The sequence below is a fragment of the Ursus maritimus genome, unplaced genomic scaffold (assembly GCF_017311325.1).
Source record: "Ursus maritimus isolate PB19 unplaced genomic scaffold, ASM1731132v1 scaffold_32, whole genome shotgun sequence".
Classification (NCBI taxonomy): Eukaryota; Metazoa; Chordata; class Mammalia; order Carnivora; family Ursidae; genus Ursus; species Ursus maritimus.
This window is the reverse complement of record NW_024425786.1, coordinates 3,326,000-3,345,554: the sequence shown is the minus strand read 5'-3', so window position 1 is coordinate 3,345,554 and position 19,555 is coordinate 3,326,000.

The following is a 19,555-nucleotide window of genomic DNA, read 5'->3' as shown; positions in this document are numbered from 1 at the left end:
TGTAAGGCATTGTTCTAGTGCCGAGAATACAGCAGGAAACAAAGCAGACCCAGTTCTTGCCCCATTTTTGTAGGAGGAAAGAGACAATAAAGGAATGATTAGACGTAGGAATGAGTGAACTCCTGTGTGAAATATGTAGGAAATACATAGGAAATGCACAGATGAAAAAGGACGAGTAGCTATGCCGGGAGGACAGAGAGGTGGGCATACTGGGGGAGAGCGGGAAGGGCTGTCTTTTTTAGGCCATGTTGAAACAGAGACCCAGGCAGAGGGAAGAGCAGGCACAAGGCCCTGGTGCAGGACTCAGGCATATTTTGGCCACAACAGTGGACCCATGTGGCAGGAGCATAGGGATGGAGGGAGAAAGTAGCAAGAGAGGAGGTCAGAGAAGGAGTGCAGGCAGATGATGTGGGCCCTTGAGGACATGCAAGGACTGTGGCTTTTGCTCTGGAAATGGGCTAGGGTTGGGTGTCTTTGGGCAGAGCAACCCCATGATAGTACTCACGTTTTAAAGCAATCACTCAGGCTGCTCTGTGAGTAGTCTGGAGGGAAGGAGACTGGAAGCCTGCAGATCAGTTAATCCTGGTATGAGATAGTGGTGTGGGTGGAACTTGTGTGGTGGGGGAAGGCCTACAGTACATTCTTAGGATTGGGTGTGGGGTGTGCAAGGAAAGGGACAGGCTCCAAGGATGACTCCAAGGCATTTCTATTTATTGAGATAGAATAGGCTTGTGATTGGGGTGTCTGTTAGACACGCATGTGGAGTGTGGAGAGGACAGTTGGGTCTACACATCTGGAGTTCAGCACAGAGGTCCAGGTATGATCTGTAATTGGGAGTTACCAGCGTAGACATGATATTGAAGCCACAGGACTGGGTGAGGCTTTCTGGGGGATAATGTAGCTTGAGAAAAGAAGAGGTTCAAGAAAGATCCTGGAACACCTAGCTGTCTATGGAGAATACAGAAAAGATGGAGAAGAAAGAAACATCAGCCAGATATAAATGTGTTTTGGCAACTTGACCCATGTCCTTCCGTGTCCTGGAAGGCTAAGCCTTTTGGGTGCGAGTTTGTAATGTCTAATAGGGCTGGGCTGCAGTGTCATGCCTCCACCTGGAGGTGGCGCAATGTGGCAAGATGCTATCTCAGAAAGCATGTACTTGAGACTTAAAGCATGGGGTCCTGAACTGCAAGTGAAGACTCAGCGTCAGTGATTTCGTAGGTTTTGGATTTTGTATATTTAGTTTACTTAAAATAACACACACACATAATTAACTTAAAATGGGTCAACCTCACGTTAAAATCCTTAAGATATATGTACACATATGTATGAAATAGAAATGGTGCCGACATTGTTTTGTCACAACAAATATTCCGAATCTGAAATTAAACTTTACCACATCTCAGGGCTTGGATCAAAATCTTGAGATGATTTCTTTGCTCTATTTCCAACTCACTTCGTTGCCATGTCTCTGTAATTGGCATCCCAGATTCTTTTTTGCAAGGTGCAAATCTGTGTGAAAATCCCCCCAAATTCTTTTACATCTCAAAGCCAAACTTTGGAAGGATGGTATATAAGTGACTTGGCAGGGGCAATCTAGAGTAGCTAAAACCCCAGTTCTGAAATTCTACTCATTAACAAGTTGTTAAATAATTAATAGGTTTGTGTTTAATTGCTTCTGTGTATATAATCTTGCTTTTTCTGAAAACCATCATTAATTTTCAGTTAGTTCCACTCGAAGTAACAAGGCCTAATGCTTCCAGTTGGAAAAAAATGAATATTTATGAACACTTGCTCTGAAGCTAGAGGAAAAATAGAATTATTCAGCTCCTTAATGTTTAGAAATGGGGAGGGGGAGAGAAACTTGTCCGTTTTAGTGTCTGACAATTTGTTTATTTGGCAAGTTTAGATCTCTGACCTTGGCTAATTTCTCTAGAGAGCTTGTTAAATTTTATCTTAAGTGGAAATTCTGTCCTCAACAATTTCGGTTTCCAGAAGACTGCACCTGAGACAATGTCACACTTTCACACAAATGGAACCATACCACGACAGTTCTGGTACGGATGCCAGTCGGGCCGCATCCGTCACCTGGGCACAAGCGAATGGCTCTAAGAGCAGTCTAGGAGTGTCCCACAGTACACGGCAGCCCCCGGTGCCCAGCTCCGCAGCTCAAACGGACAGAAGCACCTGCAGTGCGATTCCCGAGCGGACATCCGTCCTCTATCTGTGCAGCCACACAGGCAGGGGACGCTGTTGGGATCGGGTTGGTACCACTCCTCAAAACAGAAAGTCCCCATTCAGGGTTTTGTTTTTTGTTTTTTTTTTAAATGTAGGATTTGGGGCAATTTTACTTTCTTCCATTTAGCTCTTGCGTTTTCCAAATTATTTATCATTACCAAGTAACATAATAATATAGAAGTATCTGTTCACTGTGGCTCTTAAGAAAAAGCTGCTCAGAAAAGCACTCTGAGATTTTTGGTAACAGGGTTTGCTTGAAGGGTTCACCCACTGTCTTTTGGGGCTGGAAGGAAAGCAAGATCATTCCGCAGCTGCATACCTAACCAGTGTGCTGCTTCGTCTTACATGTTTCTGGTAAAGATGGTGCCTTGCTGTATGTGGCCTTCTGGGACTTATATTTTCATGCAACATTATGTTTCCAAGATTCATCACTTGTGTCTCTCACAGCTCACTCCTTCTTAATGGTACATCTCGCAATGTGATACTCGCAGGTTCATTCATGTTTAATGGTGCATAATATTCTACTGTCTGAATACTACAATTTTTTTATCCACTGTCCTGTTGACAAAACTTTGGGTTGTTTCCAGGGTTGCTTTGTTTTTCCTAATCTGAATGGTGCTGGGCCCTGGTGGGCCTGGGCAAGAATTTCCTAAGGTCCTTAGGACTATATTGCCAGGTTCTCACAGTATCTTTACAAGGTAAAGCCACACGTGTCCAAGGCGGCTGTAATTATACCACCACTGTTTCATGGGCTTATTGGCTACTGCCTGTCCCACGGGGCCAAGTGCTCTATCGTAATTGGCTGATTTCTAATGAGGCCAATTATCTCCCTTGTTTCTTGGATGTGTGTGTTTTTATTTCTGTGAACTGACAGTTCATGTCTATTACACATTTTGCTCTTGGTTCATTTCTTTTTTCTTATTGATTTAAAGATCATCTTTTTCAATTCTAAGTACTAAAACCTTTCTGTTTCCTGTTGCCTGTGTTGAACATCTCTTCTCTCAGTTTCTAGGTTTTTTATAGTATGTTTTGATAAACATGGTTCTAATTGCAATGTAGCCAAAATTATCAATCTTTATTGATTCTGTTTAATAGATCCTTCTGTTTTAAGGTCAGAAAGATATTCTTCCATATTTTCTTTTCAACATTTTGGAGATATGCTTTTTAACTTTTAAATGTATTTGAAATTATTTTTTGTATAGAATGAGTTAGATACCCTAGTTCACTTTTTATTTTTGTTTATTATTTTTTAATTTTTTTAAAGATCTATCTATTTTAGAGAGAGAAACAGAGAGAGAGAGAGAAAGAGAGTGGGGGGAGGGGCAGAGAGAGAGGGAGAGAGACAATCCTGAGTGTGGAGTCAGATGTGGGGCTCAATCGATCCCAGGACCCTGAGATCATGACCTGAGCTGAAATCAAGAGTCGGCCACTTACCCGACAGAGCCCCCCAGATGCTCCCCAGTTCGCTTTTTTAAACTATGGATAACCAACCGGATCAGCACCGTTCATTGAAAAATTCCTTCCTACCCATTACTCCACACTGTCATCTCTCTCTCTCTCTTTATGTGTGGGTCTCATTCTGAGCTTGCGATGCTTTATATCTGGCCAATTTCTCAAATGCCTGGGCAATGTCACATTGCCTTACTCTGGGATGCTTTACAGCAAGTGCTGATAGCTGGTGGTGTAGGTCTTCTGTTCCCGCTCTTTTTCGTACTGGTGTTCTTGATCTTTCGCACTTCCGCCAACATTTCAGAATCCATTTGTCAGGTTCCGTAGACTCTCTCTTAGAATTTGAATTGGAAATGCATTGCATCTATAAATCTATTGAGGCAGAATTGATGTCTTTTTGACATTGAGTTTTCCTACTATGAACATGGACATATTATTGTACCCCCAAACAAGAAGCTATTATGAAGTGAGAGTGAAAATAGCAAAGAGCTCTGAACAAGATTTATAAAAAGAATATTTTATAGACAGCTGCCGGGCAGAATAAAAGTGGCTCAGAGCTGAGTCACTGGTTTGGAAGATAGGATGAGGCAGTCTGCTATCACGCAGAACAGGAATACAAAGAGAAATAGTAAGGGAAAAATTAAGAGACATGGATGATTGATTCAAGAAATAAAGTAATTACCTAATAATGTCTAATCCAGAAAGTGATGAGAGAAAAAAAGAGTAGGGGGAAAAAATGATTAAAAGACAATAGAAGAAGGGCACCTGGGTGGCGCAGGGGGTTGAGTATCTGACTCTTGATTTCAGCTCAGGTCATGTTCTCAAGGCCCTCGTTGGGCTCTGTGCTCAATGGAGAGTCTGCTTGAGATCCTCTCTCTCCCTCTGCACTTCCCCACTTGCATGCTCTTTCTTCCTAAAATAAATAAGTAAATCTTTTAAAAAATGACAAAATGCCTGGGTGGCGCAGTCGTTAAGCGTCTGCCTTCGGCTCAGGGTGTGATCCCAGTGTTCTGGGATCGAGCCCCACATCGGGCTCCTCCGCTGGGAGCCTGCTTCTTCCTCTCCCACTCCCCCCGCTTGTGTTCCCTCTCTCGCTGGCTGTCTCTCTGTCACATAAATAAATAAAATCTTTAAAAAAAAAGAAAAAAAGAAGTTCGGCTGGCAGGGAGCCCCCCCTTCTCCTAAGCCAATCCTAAAAATGTATGGAAGAAAGGTGGGCTATTTCCAAAACACTGAGGATTAGACTGGCATCTGATTTATCATTTTTAAGTAAAATTCTTAAAGACAATGGGGTTTATTTGTTTTTCTGGTGCTGAGTTGTGTAAGTTCTTTACATAGTTTGGTTGTTAACCCTTTATCCGATATATCATTTGCAAGAACAAAGAAAGAAAGAGACAAACAAAAAACCAGACTCTTTCTTTTTTTTTTTAAACAAGACTCTTAAATACAGAGAACAAACTGATGGTTACCAGAAAGGAGGCGGTTGGGGGGACCGGTGATGTAGGTGATGGGGATTAAAGAGCACACTTGTCATGCTGAGCAGTGAGAAATGTATAGAATTGTCAAATCACTATCTCGTACGCCTGAAACTACCGTAACACCACATGTTAACTGTATTGGAATAATAACAAAGAAAAGACAATGGGGACAATATTTCCAAAGTTCTAAGGGAAAAGGATTCCAAGTTAAAAGTATGTTTTAAGCCAAATAGTTAAGAGAACAAGACAATCCCCACAAACATGCAGATTAAAAAAAAATTATATTACTTACAAATTGTTCCTTAAAGAAAGTCCTCTAGCACACACACCAGCAGAGCAAAAGTTGGGCCCCAGGACAAGGCAGGCACAGAACACAAGAGAAAGTGGAAGGTGACAAAGACCGGAAGCTTGTTGTCTTTATTTTGAATAAAACACAAGATTAAAAAGAGTCATAACAGGGAAAACATGGACACGATCTGGAGCTAAAACCTGGAAGAACTTAAATAATGTAGATTATTTACCAGGGAGGGACTGTAGAAAGAATTGTGCTAAAAGTCTTGTCTTTATGGTAAAGAGGTTATAGAATTAATTTTGGAAATTTACAGGAAAAAGAAAAGCATATATAATTATGTTTAGCAAAAAGTTTAAAGGTAATTACTCTTTTACCAGAAATAGAATGTAGCTATTCTGAACGTCTCAAATGAAAACGTGAAATACAAGAAGTGAACCAAATACAGCAGATTTCAAGAAGGAGCTAGAAACATCGAGATGAGGGAAATGGGGGAAAATGTCATTTCAGTAACTGTGAAGGAGTTAAAATTTGACTTAGAGCAAAAGCAAGAAATATGTTATAAGTTGATTTCTGGAAACGTATCCAAAACAACAGAAAAGGAAAATGAGCAAATGGACAGCCGTTTCAGAAAATAGATGATCAGAGATTCAAGAACAACGAAGTCACGCGAAATGCAGGGAGTCTGCCCTTGTTTTGCTGCGGTCGGCCACCCAGGGCTCGGTGTGCCAGGGAGTGCCTTGCACCAATACCATCGTAGCTATTTCACAGGTGAAAATATTGAGGTTCAGAGAAGGTAAACTGTTTGCCAAGGATCGTGAAGCCAGGACGTGGCAGAGCGGGAATGGAAGGGCTGGGTTCATAGCGACAGCCTCCCGTAAGCAGAGTACCAGCAAATAAAACCGTGCCAGCAGAGCGCTGTTTTCTCCCTATCTGGTCATCCTGTTCCCAAGAGAGCAAAAGGGTCCTCTGCCCCGCAGACTGGAGCTCCGGGGAGACACGCGGTCCCAAGTCCTCTCTGTCCCCATCTCCCTCCTTGTACGGCTCTGTTCTGAAATTGGAGCCTCTCCTCGGTCGTCCTGGAGATCGCACCGTGGCCATCTGGCTATTCCGAGAGAAAAGTCCTGTTCTCATGCTCCAGGACGAGTGAGAGCTCCAACTTGCTCAGAATGGACTTTCCCACGGGAAACTGTGGGTGCATAAAAGTGGGATCTTTGTTTGCAAAGACGTCCACCTCTCCTGCCCAGCGTCATCTCAAGAAGTGTGATAAATACCGATGCTTGACAGGGACTGTGCGGCCAGGGTGAGGCCCATTGTCCAGGCCTCTTTCCCTTGTATTCAGAGGCCGGTCGCTGATCCAGGCCCACTGTGGGGTGCAGACAATGCCACACTCTGTGCCCTGCCACGGGACCAGAAGGAAGAAAGAAATCCAGCGGGCGGATTGCAGGTATCAAAACATGCCAGTTTCATTTAACCCACAGACCGGTAGACAAAGGGTGAGGCGTAATGAGCTGTTGTTTGCAAATGCCGGAAGGTTCCCGCAGTGGGGTTTCTGCACAGCACTGTGGTTATTTTAAGACACGCAAGTCTGTGATAGAGAAGAAAATGCTCCCAGGGCCCAGCGCTTCCCAGGACTCCGTACTGGCTCAGCTTGAGTTCTCTCATCCTGCAAAGTCCTTCTTTCCAGATAAAATTCCTGCAGAGTATAGAGTCTGGATCCTGTGAACGGGGCCTCCAGGGGTGCCGCGGGGCCACCACAGTGTGGTCCAGACCCCAAGCACAGGTACTGACCGTTCCAGGATGTGGCCCCACCCGACCAGCCCAGCTCGTCTACCTCTCCCACCTGCCCCCTCCTGTCTTGCTCCAGACCTTTCCCGTTTTTCCCCCGCCTGCTTTGCCTAAACCGGCTCCCCATCCTTGCTCCTTTGGAAATCCTACCCCGGCGGCAGGGAGATCGTGGAGAGCACGCGATCTGGAATGAGAACCAGAGTCCGCGGATCAGTGCTGGCCTTTGCTTGTTGTGTGATCACTGATCGCACACAGCACGGTCACGCATGACATCGTCAGCCTCGCCGGGACACCAGTGGCAGCGGCAACAGATAATGATGAAGCAAGTGCTAAGATAAGCAGTTTCTCCCTGAGCCTTCATGTCAACACTTAGACGCTGTTGTCTGTGTTTTAGAAATGAGGGAAATATGGGCTGAAAGTTCGAAGAAGGCCCCATGTTGTATGATTCCAGTTAAAGGAAGCGCCCCGAGTTGGCAAATCCACAGAGAAAGAATGTAGATCCGTGGTCACTTACAGCTGGGGAGCAATAGCCGGCACAGACTTTCTTTTGGGGTGGTGAAAATATTTGGGAACCAGATGGTGATGGTCCCACAAGACAATGGATTTAGCAATGCCACGGAACTTCTCACTTCAAGATAGTTAAAGCGGTCAATTTTACATTACGTGTATTTTACCGCAATTTAAAAGAAGTTCACGGAACTCGTACGTGTCTGAGTCCAAGGCATGCCGTTTAAAATCATCGGGCTCTGAGGCTGCCTTACCTGACTGGGCTTTGCTTTGCCCAGCTGCGGAAACTGGAGAAGAAAATACCTCGCGGGTATCACGTAACTTGTGGGGCCCTGTGCAAAATGAGAATGCAGGGTCGCTTGTTAAAAATTTACTAGGAGTTTCAAGGTGATGACAGCAGAGCATTAGGCCAAGCGCTGGGGCCTTTTGAGCCCGGGGCCCTGGGTGGCTGCGTGAGGGCCCACGAAGCCGGCCCTATTCACAGGGCCATCCTGACGTCCACGCACGTAACCGTGCACGGATGTTACACTCGGAACTGGAAACGGGAAGGAACATCATCACAGAACCAAGGGGCTGCTGGGCTGCCCTCTCCATCCTGGCCAAGTGGGCCTCGCTAGATTTGTGCGTGGATGTCAGGATGGCCCTGCGATGGTCCTTTTTAGGAAGAGGCAAGTTAAGTCAGTGAGCTGGGACAGGGTCTTGTCACAGAATTCGTGCTCCAATGTTTATCAAACGCTGCACGGGTGGGGGGCCGTGTGACAGGACGCACAAAGGCAGGTGCACGGAAGGACTGTGGCACTGATGTCCAACGCCCCTCAGTGGGAAACTGGTGAAACCCTTAGCCACGTGTCGTGTAAAAGAGTCTTTGTACCGGACGCACCTGGATCCAGTCTTGCTTTGTCAGGACCCCTATCTTCCCACCCCTGCAACGTCCACAACAGCTCCCCCCCACCCCGCCTCTGCACCAGGTTTTGCCTTGGGGACATTGGTTGCAGCACAGAGCTTGTCCGCCTCCCCCTTGGCCGCTGTTTGAGGTTTTGGCTTGCAGATGGACGTCATCCTCTGTCTACAGCAACTCCTGTTCTGGCCGAGGTGTCTTCCCTGAACGGCGCCGGCAGCAGTTGCTCTGAGAAGCCTCGGGTTGGCGCAGGGAGCGTGGGAACACGGTTTCTGGAAATGCAAGCCCGCGTGTGTTTGGGTGTCGCACCATCTGGAGCCGGGGTGAGAACTGTTACAGCTGCTCGTGTGGAAACCGGGTTTGTCTGTTTGTCTTGACGGGGCCAACGGACTGCCCTGGAGACAGGGTTCAAAGCCCGCACCTTCTGCCATTCCTGCCTCAGAAGGAGGCTCCCGCCACACCGGGGATGCTGGCTGTGGTCACCGGGACCTGAGCCCGTGGTCACATGGCCAAGTCCACGCCTGATGTCCTCTTGCATGAAGCTCTCCGTAAAGAGTGACTCCAAGCGCCAGAGTGGGAGCACTTCGTGCGTCACTGGAGGAGCCGCGTGGAATTTCAGAGCGTTGCCGTCAGTCTGCTTTCTTGCGCTCCCCCTGCTCCTTGGTCATTCCTTCTCATCCAGCCTCCTGTGGGCCGGGAGGGCTGCTTTTGGGAGGGAGCCCTGTTGGACCCCTCCTCTGTCTGCCTGTCAGGGCTTTGTGCTGTCTGGCCTTGCCTTCCTCTCTCCCTCCTCTGCCCCTGCATGGCCTGCCAGTCCTCCTTTCTCGTCTGAATCCCCCAGAGCAACGAGTCCTATGTGCTCTGAACATCTCCCTCTTCTCTGCTAGTTTTGTCTGTTTCTAGTCTGTCCCTCTTTGTGCTTCCACCCCGAGACATCACATGTTCCCCCAACAGGATATTTTCTTCCTGGGGGGAAGAATGGTGGCTCGCTCCCTCTGTATAGACAGAATAGGGTGCCTTGGAACCTTCCCTGCCACAGCCATGGACCAGTCTCACGTCCCCATCCTCCACGAGTCCAGGTCCCTAAGGGCTCTCTTTGGCTCCTGGTCTTTCTGCAACAGTAGACCTTTCACCACATTCCTGATGCTATTGTCAGACTTGTTCTTTCTGTAGAGCTCCAGAAACACTTGGAACACTCCCTCTAGCCCCTCTGTGACAGAGAAGCTCCCCTGCCCTGTGCACTGCGGTACCCACTGGGTGGGAAACGTGCCGCAGGGAGCAGACCTCTCCCTTTGGTTCTCCCTATGTGGCTGCATCCAGCTTGCAGATGGTGAAGGGAGGGACACATCTCCATGTGGTTCATATCGTACTCCGTCCTCCTGCTCTCTGGCCGGTGTTGCACATGCATTCCCAGGACACCCTGGGATGTTGCTTGTCCATGCTGGGCTCCTGACCCCCTTGAGGGCCCCTGATCTGACAGGCACCATTTAATCCAGAGGAAAAAAGGCATATTTAGGCAGGATTGTGCTTTTTACTGTGCGCTGCTGTTTTCTCGAGAACTCGAGCAGAGTGTTAAGCATTCATAGTTAGGTGTTTCTTTTCTCATTTTCAATCAAGAAATCATGAGAATAAGTACGCTATTCCTAGGGACCAGGGCCCAAGAACCACGCGCTTCACTGGTCAGTTAAGTGACGGGGGTGCTAACTGGTCTGCTTCTAGGGGTCATTAGTAAAGAGTCTCTAACAATGAGAATCGTCATCAAAATACTAATAACACCATGCTGGGTGCACAGTAAGCGTTGCCTAAAATAAGCATTTCCGAAATAAATATTTTCTAAGTGTTGAGGTATGGTAGCTATTTGCTGGAGAGAAGTCTGATTTATTAAAAAGAGAATCTTGTGATGAGTTCCTGGCGAGCAGAATGCTTTCGTGCGGTCTTGGGAGAGGGACGGCAAGGGCGGTTTGGAATGGTCAGGCCATGCGGATGAAGGTTCCTCTGACGCTCATTAAGGCCGGCTCACTGTCAGGTGTTCCCGAGCCAGCTCGAAAAGGTGGGAAGGCAGTTTTGTTTTTTTTTAATATTTAAGATCTGGTGTTTGGGGCTTGGTGCCAGGGCTCCTGGCAGATTTGAAATATCAAAGGATAAGACAAGGCCATCGGATTATAGGACCCGAGACCCTGCAGGATAAGATTCAAGAGGTCCAGCCTCAAGTTAATGAATCCTATCTCTCCATTGCATGCTCTGCACCACGTGTCAATAAAATGTGAAAGCGTGCCAGCAAAGATGTCTCAGATGTATTTTTATTTAAGCCCTTCGGGACCCCGTTAGAACTGTGACTTCAGCCTCGGAAGCAGAGCGAGGTCAGAGGGGTCCTGGTAACCAGCACGTGAAGCATTTGTGCACGTGAAAGAAGTCCATTCTTGTAACAGTCCTAGGAAAAGGGAATATCATTCTCCCCATTATACAGACGAGAACTGGGACCTGGTAAAGTCGTGCAACTTCTCAAAGTGCCACGGCCAGAGTCACGGGGTTTGCACACTGTCCTGTCAGCTCCAAAGCCCGTGCTGTTTACCACCACCCTGCATGGAGCCCGTGGGATGGCTTAGTCGGTTGGCTGAGTCTGACATTCCGAAACAGACCAGGGGAAGTGGAGCCCCGGGGTTAGGGCAGCGCGTCACAGCCCAGAACAGCCTCTTGGAGTGTTTAACTTGTACCAAGTAAGTGGCTGCAAAGAGCTCAGTGCAATTTGTTTCTCGCTGTGACTTCACACCTGCACCCAGGAGTCCAGAAATAACACCATTCAGCCCTGATCGCTGTTTCGCAGATACTCGTGCGACACTCAACAGATGTCGTTTGATTCTGCAATGTTTCCAACTGTCAGAGCTGAAAAAGCAATAAATAATAATGCTCCCACATTTACATAGCAATTGAACACACTGCCTAGTAAAATAATTTTGTTTCTTTCCATTTCGATATTTTGTAATGTCTTCTAGTTCTCAGGACTTTTGCATATCATTCCCAGGATGCTCGTGGTGAGCAAATATTTAGACTACATGGACATTATTCAGTTTTAGAACATATTTTTTTTTCAGGAAAATAAATGTTACTTAAAGCAGATGGTGCTACTGTGTCTGACGCATAGCTCGCAAGCCTCCTTCATTTCTTTCTGCTTTCTTTGTTCGGCGCTCTCTTTACAACAGCTCTCAAGGCAACCACAGATGTGGGTGAGGTATTTCCCATCTTTCCTGCTCCCTACACAAGGTTTGTACAGAAGGAAGCTAATCCCAAACCAACCCCAAGTGCGTTACCCTTTAGTTGAAATGTTCTGTCCCTGTCAGACCATTTCTCCAAAGGCTCAAGGAGCCGCGACACTACTTTGTTGTGACAAACTTACATGACACCACAAAGCGCTTGAAAGGAGCAGACGTGGGCTCACATCTGGAAGGACTTCTTGCTATCCTGGATTTTTGATACAACGTTGGTTGTGACTCCTGAGGCTTTTGTCATTTCAGACTTTGTCAGCATGAACTTAAGACGAGGATTCCCTCCAGCCCCCGAGAGACAGGGCGCTTGTGGTATCAACTGTGGGTCGATTTCAGAATCCATGCGCATTCTCCAGCGTGCTCAGGATTTGTGTTCTGCGGGGAGAAACACAAAGGTCGTGGCACCATCAAGAACTGCAGCCTGGGCAACAAAGGGGCAGCTTAGAAGCCGCTTCCCCGAGTCGATACCCTTTGGAAAAAGCAGGGTTAGCAAGATGCTGTGCTTAATAGCGAAGAGCTGCATTTCTCTTAATTTAGCTACCCTGATTATTGAAAAATGGTTACAGGAAGATTAAGCTGTAAGTGTAATGGCATTAGCAAATAGCACAGGGACAGGGTGATTCATCAATCTGCAAGGCGCTGGGCGTCCCGACTCCACTTCCTGCGACTTTATTATTAATACTAATGAACCATCACAGCCGGGCTTTCTGGGCGGCTCTCATTGTGGGGTTCCAAGGCAGCGTCCTGATATGAACCTGTTCTCTTGCACGCCTTCGCCGTTCTGCAGTTCAAAGCGAGTGAGTAGCCAAGGGAGGGCGGTGGCTCACGGGTGAGTGTGACAAGCAGGGTGAGATCTTCAGTCTCAGCTCGGTGGAGATGCCTCCCGGTGGGCGCTGGAAAGAGCCCCAGAGGACAGGCAGTGAGGGGTCTGTGCCTGGCTTTGGAAAGGCTCACGGGCTCTGGCTCTGTCACTTCCTAAGTGTCAGTTGACCCATCTGTCGAATGGGGTAAGGGATAGAGGGACATAAATACTTTGAGACTGTCCAGGTCACACTGGAGAAGTTGTTTAAGCCACAGCACTTAGCAAGTGATCAATGATTTCATCCTCCGCTTCCTACTTGCAAAATGGGCAAGCCAGGCTTGCTCCTGCTCACGCAGGTTTCCTGAGAAACAAACGAGGTCCAGCAGATTTATCTAGCAGCTCTTACTCTCTGAGAGGTGTCCGGTGCCATTCTGCAGCTGAGCCCATGAGCCCGGGGCCCAGTCCTTGATATCCACACGCAAGCTGGCAATAGAAGAAACACTTGGTAAAACTCTGTGTGAGAAGGGAAGGGGTACAAAGAGTGCCGTGGACCCAGAAGAAGGGAGAAGGGAAATCTTCCTGGGTTCGCGCATTCATTCATTCATTTATTCATTCGAGAAATTTAACTGAGCTTCTGCTATGTGTCTGGCATTATTCTAGGTGCTGGGATTAGAGAGTAAACAGGCCAGCTCCTTTGTGCTGATTTCCTTCCAGAGAGAGGCAGCAACGTCAGTACGAATAGATTTGAAATGTCAGGCGCAGGGGCTGCCTGGGCGGCTTCTCTCCCAGGCTCCTGACACTGCAGGAGCCGTGACTGAGCCGGGCCCACCTGCCACGCCCTGAAATCCGTCACCGCATTTGCTCCCAGGCCACATTGCCTGCGGACTGCTCCCTACCGAGGACCGAGTGTGGCAGGGGTGATAACACAGACCCTACTGCTGGGAGAGAAGGGACTGTCTTCCTCAGCCCACTGTGGCTCATGGACTCTCCAGCATTTCTGCTGAACTACCAGAGAACTCCAGGCTGGCTAGGACCTTGCCCGCCTCCGCCCTGCTCGCCTCCACCTGGTCACACCTGCATGTGTGTCTGCTGCTCTCTCCCAGTCTTTGCGGGCTGCCCCCAGGTCCTTCCACAGACATTTCTCCTAATGAAACCCTGCTTGCTCAGTCCCCTCCCGGTGTCTGCTTCAGGGAGAACCCACATCAATGACATGTTTTATAGAATAAAGCAGGGAAAAGGTAAACAGAGGGGTGGAGGGTAGGGAGCAAGCCATTTGAGCCCAGGAGGGCTCTTAGCAGAGAGAGGTCCAAGGGTGGTGCTCCTGAGAGAGGATCTTAGTGGGGTGTGTGCAGCACAGGGAGGAGCCTGGAGCAGTGAGTGACGGATGATCGCCGAGGAAGGGACCGAGGCACGTGTGTAGTGGCGTGAACCTCCCATCATAGAATCACACAGAGCACCTTCACTGCCCTCAAAACTCCCCGTCCTCCTTCTGTTCGTCCCTCCTCCCCCCAAACCCCACAACCACGGATCTTTTTACAGCCTATAGTTTCGCCTTTTCCAGAATGTCGCATAGTTAGAATCAGGCAGTGGGTAACCTTCAGATTGACTTCTTTCACTCACTAATATGCATTTAATGTTCCTCCATATCTTTTCATGGCTTTTTCCTACAGAATCATATTCCACTGTCTGGATAGACAACAGATTATTTACCCGTTTCGCCTCCTGAAGGACATCTTGGTGGCTTCCAAGTTTGGGCGATTATCAATAGAGCTGCCTCAACATCCACGTGCAAGTTTTTGTGGGGACACAAGTTGTCAACGCCTCTGAGTAAATACCAAGGGATGTGGCTGCTGGATCATATGGTAAGAGCGTGTTTAGTTCTGTAAGAAACCACCAACCTGTCTTCCAAGGCGGCCGCGCCATGTTGCATCCCCACCGGCAGTGAACGAGGCTCCCTGGGGCTCCGCGTCGCCCCAGCATTCGGTGTTGGCGGTGTTCTGGATTTTGGCCCTTCTAGTAGGTGTGTAGTGATATCTCGTTGTTGTTTTAACTCTCAGTCCCCGGTGAGAGATGACGTGCCGCGTCTTCGCACATGCTCACTTGCCGTCTGTGTGTCTCCTTTGGGGAGGTGTCTGTCCAGGTCTTTGGCCCATGTTGTACCTGAGTTCTTTGTCCTCTTACTGTTGAGTGTTAACGCTTCTTGGAGAATCCGGTAACAGTCCTTTATCAGATGTCTTTTCACGTGTTTTCTTCCAGTCTGTGGTTTGTCTTCTCATTCCCTCGACACTTTCTTCTTCAGAAGTTTTTCATTTTCATGACATTTACTTTCTTGCACGGATCCTGCGTTTGGTGTGCACCTAAAAAGTTGTCACCATACCCAAGATCATCCTGCTTTCCTCCTCTGTGATCTTCCATTTCTATCAGTTGGTGTTTCATTTTTAAGCCTGTGATCCATTTTGAGTTAAATTGTTGTGAAGGGTGTATAGCCTGTGTCCAGATTCCGGGTGTTGGTGGTGTGTTGGTTTGTTTTTTGTATGAGGCTGTCCAGTTGCCCCAACACTATTGGTTTGAGGGATTTTGCTCCATGGCGCTGCCCTTGCTCAAAATGTTACAGATGAGTTTGTCACAGGTGAGTTGACTACTTCTGTGGGTCTCTTTCTGGGCTCTTTCTTCTGTTCCACTGATCGATTTGTCCATTCTTTTGTCAGCTCCCCCCTGTCGTGATCACCGTAGCTTCACAGTAACTCGTGACTTTGGATCGTGTCAGTCCTTCAACTCTGTTCTTCCTCAAAAATTGTGCTGATTTTAACTTACTATGTTGTGGCTGGCCTAGAGCGAAAGAATGAAATGATAAAGTATTTGCTGTTTTGTGTAAGGTTTCTTTTATTAGCTTACTTTCTGTTGAGATTCACCCACGTTGCTTCGTGTGCCCGTACTCTACTCCTGTTGTACTTCTGAGCAGTGACCCGTTGTATGGCTATAGGAAAGCCTGGTTCGCTCTTTTCCTGGTGATGGACCCTAGGGGCTATTTCCAGCTTTTGATCATTATGAATAAGCTCATATAAACATTCACACATAAACTTTTATAGACATATGCTTTTATTTCTCTGTAAGTAAATGCAGGAGTGCAATGTTTAGTGTTTTTTAAAATTTATGAGAAAATGTCCGTCTATTTTCCTAAGCGGTTTACCCTTCCACCCTACCCCGCCATAAACTGTGCACAAGAGTTCCTACTGCTTCTCATCCTTGCCCACAATTTGTGTTGTTAGCCCTTTTAATTTTAGCCATTCTGATTGTGTGAAGTTCTATCACATTGTGACTTTGGATTCATTGACAGGATATTGACTGATATTGACGTGGTAACTAGCGATGTTGGGTATTTTTGTCATGTGCTTACTGACCCTCCATATACCCTACATATACCTACATGTTTGTCCAAAGATTCGTTTCATTTTAATTGAATTATTTTATTTCTTTCCTTTTGCTTTTGAATAGTAGTTCTTCCTATATTCTATAATGCATTTTTTTCTTTTCTACGGCTTGCCCATTTATTTTATTCATTGAGTCCTTTATAATAAAGAATTTTAAGTATTGATGAAGTGTAATTGGTCTTTTTTTCTTTTACGGTTATTGCCATCTATGCCTAAGAACATGTTGCTTACCCCCAAGTCACAGAATAATGTCCTATAAATTTTTCTTCCAGCAACTTTGTAGTTTTAAGTTTTATGTTTTGTCTGTTAGGAAACTTGGATGAAATTTTGTGTAGGGTATGAGGTTGAGATCAAGATTCATGTTTTACAGAGTGGATATCTGGTTGTTGCAGTGCCATTTGTCAAAAGGGGTATCGTTTCCCCCACTGAATTACCTTGACATCTCGGATGGATATCAGTAAATGAAGTTTCATGATTCATGACCAAACATGTGTGTACTCTAGACTTTATATTCTGCTTTACTGGTCTAATGTCTATTCTTATGCCAATAATCACATGACCTTGGAATCAGGTGTTCTAATTCTTCTAACTTTGTTGTTGTTTTTTCAACATTCTAGGTCTTTTGCATTTTCATATAAATTTCAGATTCAGCTCAAGAAATCTTACATAAATGCCCGCTGGAATTTAGATTGTGATTAAATTGAATCTTACAGATCGATTTTGAGAGAATTAGTATCTTAACCATATTAGATCCTCCAGTCCGTGGACATCTCTATTTACTTAGATCTTCTTTCATTAGTTTTAGTTATGTTTTGTAGTTTTCAGTGTGGAGCTCCTGCATATCTTTTATTAAATTTATGCCGGACTGTTTTATAATTTCTGAAGCTATTATAAATTGAATTGATTTTTAAACTAAGTTTTCAATTGTTCATTTCTAGTTTATAAAACTATAATCGATTTGTGTGTGTTGAGCTTTCCTCCTATGACATTGATATATTTACTTAAGGATTATGGAAGTTGCTCATAGATTTCTTAGTATCTCCTATTTAAAAAATCATGCCAACTGTGAGCAGAGATAGCTGTTCTCCTTCCTTCCTAACATTCGTGCCTTTGTTTTTCTTGACTCATTGCAATGTCTTGGATCTTACTCATATGGAATACAGAAGAGAAGAGTGAACACCTTGCCCTATTCTCATCTTGGGAGGGAAGCAGCGAATAATAAAACATTGAGTATGGAGTTGGCTTTAGGTTTTTTCATTTTGTTTTGTTTGTTATATGACCCTTTTCAGATTCGGAAATTTTCAAAATCTAATTTAGTGAGTTTTAACATTAATTGGTGTTAAATTTTGTCAGGTGTTTTTTGTGAATTTACTTAAATGGACATCTGGTTTAATTGTATTAATATGGAATATTGTTGATTGATTTGCAAATATTAAATCAACCTTGAATTTTTATTATAACCTGGTGTATTTTTATGTATATTGCTGATTTTCATTTACTAAAACTTTTTTTTTCTTTATTTCTTTCAATAGTTTTTTCATGTCTTAGTATATTAGTTATGATGCCCTCATAAAACAAATTGGGGTGTATTTCTTACCTCTTTATGTTCTGGGAGAATTTATGGAGGATTGGTATGATTTTTACCTTGAATGCTTGATGTAATTCACCAACATCACCATCTGGGCCTGAAGCTTTACCTGTCAGAAGACTATTGAAAATGAAATCCACTTATTTAATACATAACTGGGCTATTTGGGCTTTCTATTTCATCTTATATCAGTTTTGATAAGTTGTATATTTCAAGAAACATGTCCATTCAATCTAAGTTGTTAAATTTATCAGCAAAAGTGTTCTTAGTATTCTCTTCCCATTTCTCTAATATCTGTAGGGTTTGTAATAATCTACCCTCCTGTGATCCTAACATTAATTTGTGTTGTATCTGTTTATTCTTGATTTGTTAGCTTCAGATTTTGATTTTTCAAAATTTTCATTATTTTTTGTTTTATTGTTTTCTATTTTAATGATTTCTGCTCTTATATTCTTTCTATTTATATACTTTTCCTTTGCTTTCACTGGCATTTTTTGGTTGAATTTTAGACCAGTGATTTCGGAACTTGTCCCTCTCTAGCACAAATATTTAAAGCTGTGCATTTCCTTATGTTTCTATTTTAGTAGCATCCCACAAACTTTGTCACATTATATTTTCATTATCACTCAATATCTTTGTGCTGGACCATAGGCCAAAACTCTGCTCAGTCCCCTTGGACTTGGCTGGCTGCTTGGAGACACACACACACACACACACACACACACACACACACACACACACAGCTCAGGGATCATCCAGAGATTTTGGCAGCAATTATATGCAGAATATTTTGTTTCTTTTTGTGGCTTTCTTCATTCTAGGAGGTCCCCTCCTCCATTTTTCTAATTGATGATATTGCTTTGAACTCTTCCTCTGGCTTTTCAAGGCTGTTGGATGTTGGCTCCTTTCTGGGTTTTACCCACCTGGTATCTCTGATGAGGTCCTGACATCAGGAAAAAGGAAAACTACCCAGTACAGTTCCCTTCTTTCCAGTACTGACTTCCCTCCAGTCTCTGCCTGTTTGTGGCCACTCTCCAGTGTCTTCCAAAATCTATGGTTGTTATTGGTGGAAGGTCTGTCTGATAGAAGCTGCTCTGCCATTACTGGAAGAAGAATATTGCTGGATTTATTTTAGTGACTTTGAAAAGAACAAGTTTAGAAACACAGAGGGGAGTCTGATTATTGGAAGTCAGAGAGTAAATGCTTGGTGAAGAAGTGGAGGGTACAAATGTAAGAGTGTTTATTTTTAATTTTTTTAAAGATTTTATTTATTTATTTGACAGAGAGAGAGACAGCCAGCGAGAGAGGGAACACAAACAGGGGGAGTGGGAGAGGAAGAAGCAGGCTCCCAGTGGAGGAGGGAGCCTGATGCGGGGCTCGATCCCAGGACCCTGGGATCATGCCCTGAGCTGAAGGCAGACGCTTAACAACTGAGCCACCCATGTGCCCCTGTAAGAGTGTTTTAAACAAAAGACAGGTGATACTTGGAGATTGTGTACCTATGTAGATGAGGAGAAGGCTTATCTTGTTTACCAGTGTATCCCAGTCCACCCCATGCCTGCCACCATCTCTAGCCCATGTTAGGTGATTAATATTTGTTGTAAAACTTTATGCTTGTTGTTTTGTATAGATCTGAATGCTCTATGCATATTTTATATCCAGATTCTATAGTTTATGTATAAGAACTGCCATAATTAGAATTTAAGATGGGCTACATGTAACGGGGACATAAAATAACAACTTCAAAAAAGTAAAAGTAAAAGTTTGTTTTGCCCCCATGTAGATTTCCAAACTGATATGATCCTTGTCTTCTGCAAAGCCATCCAG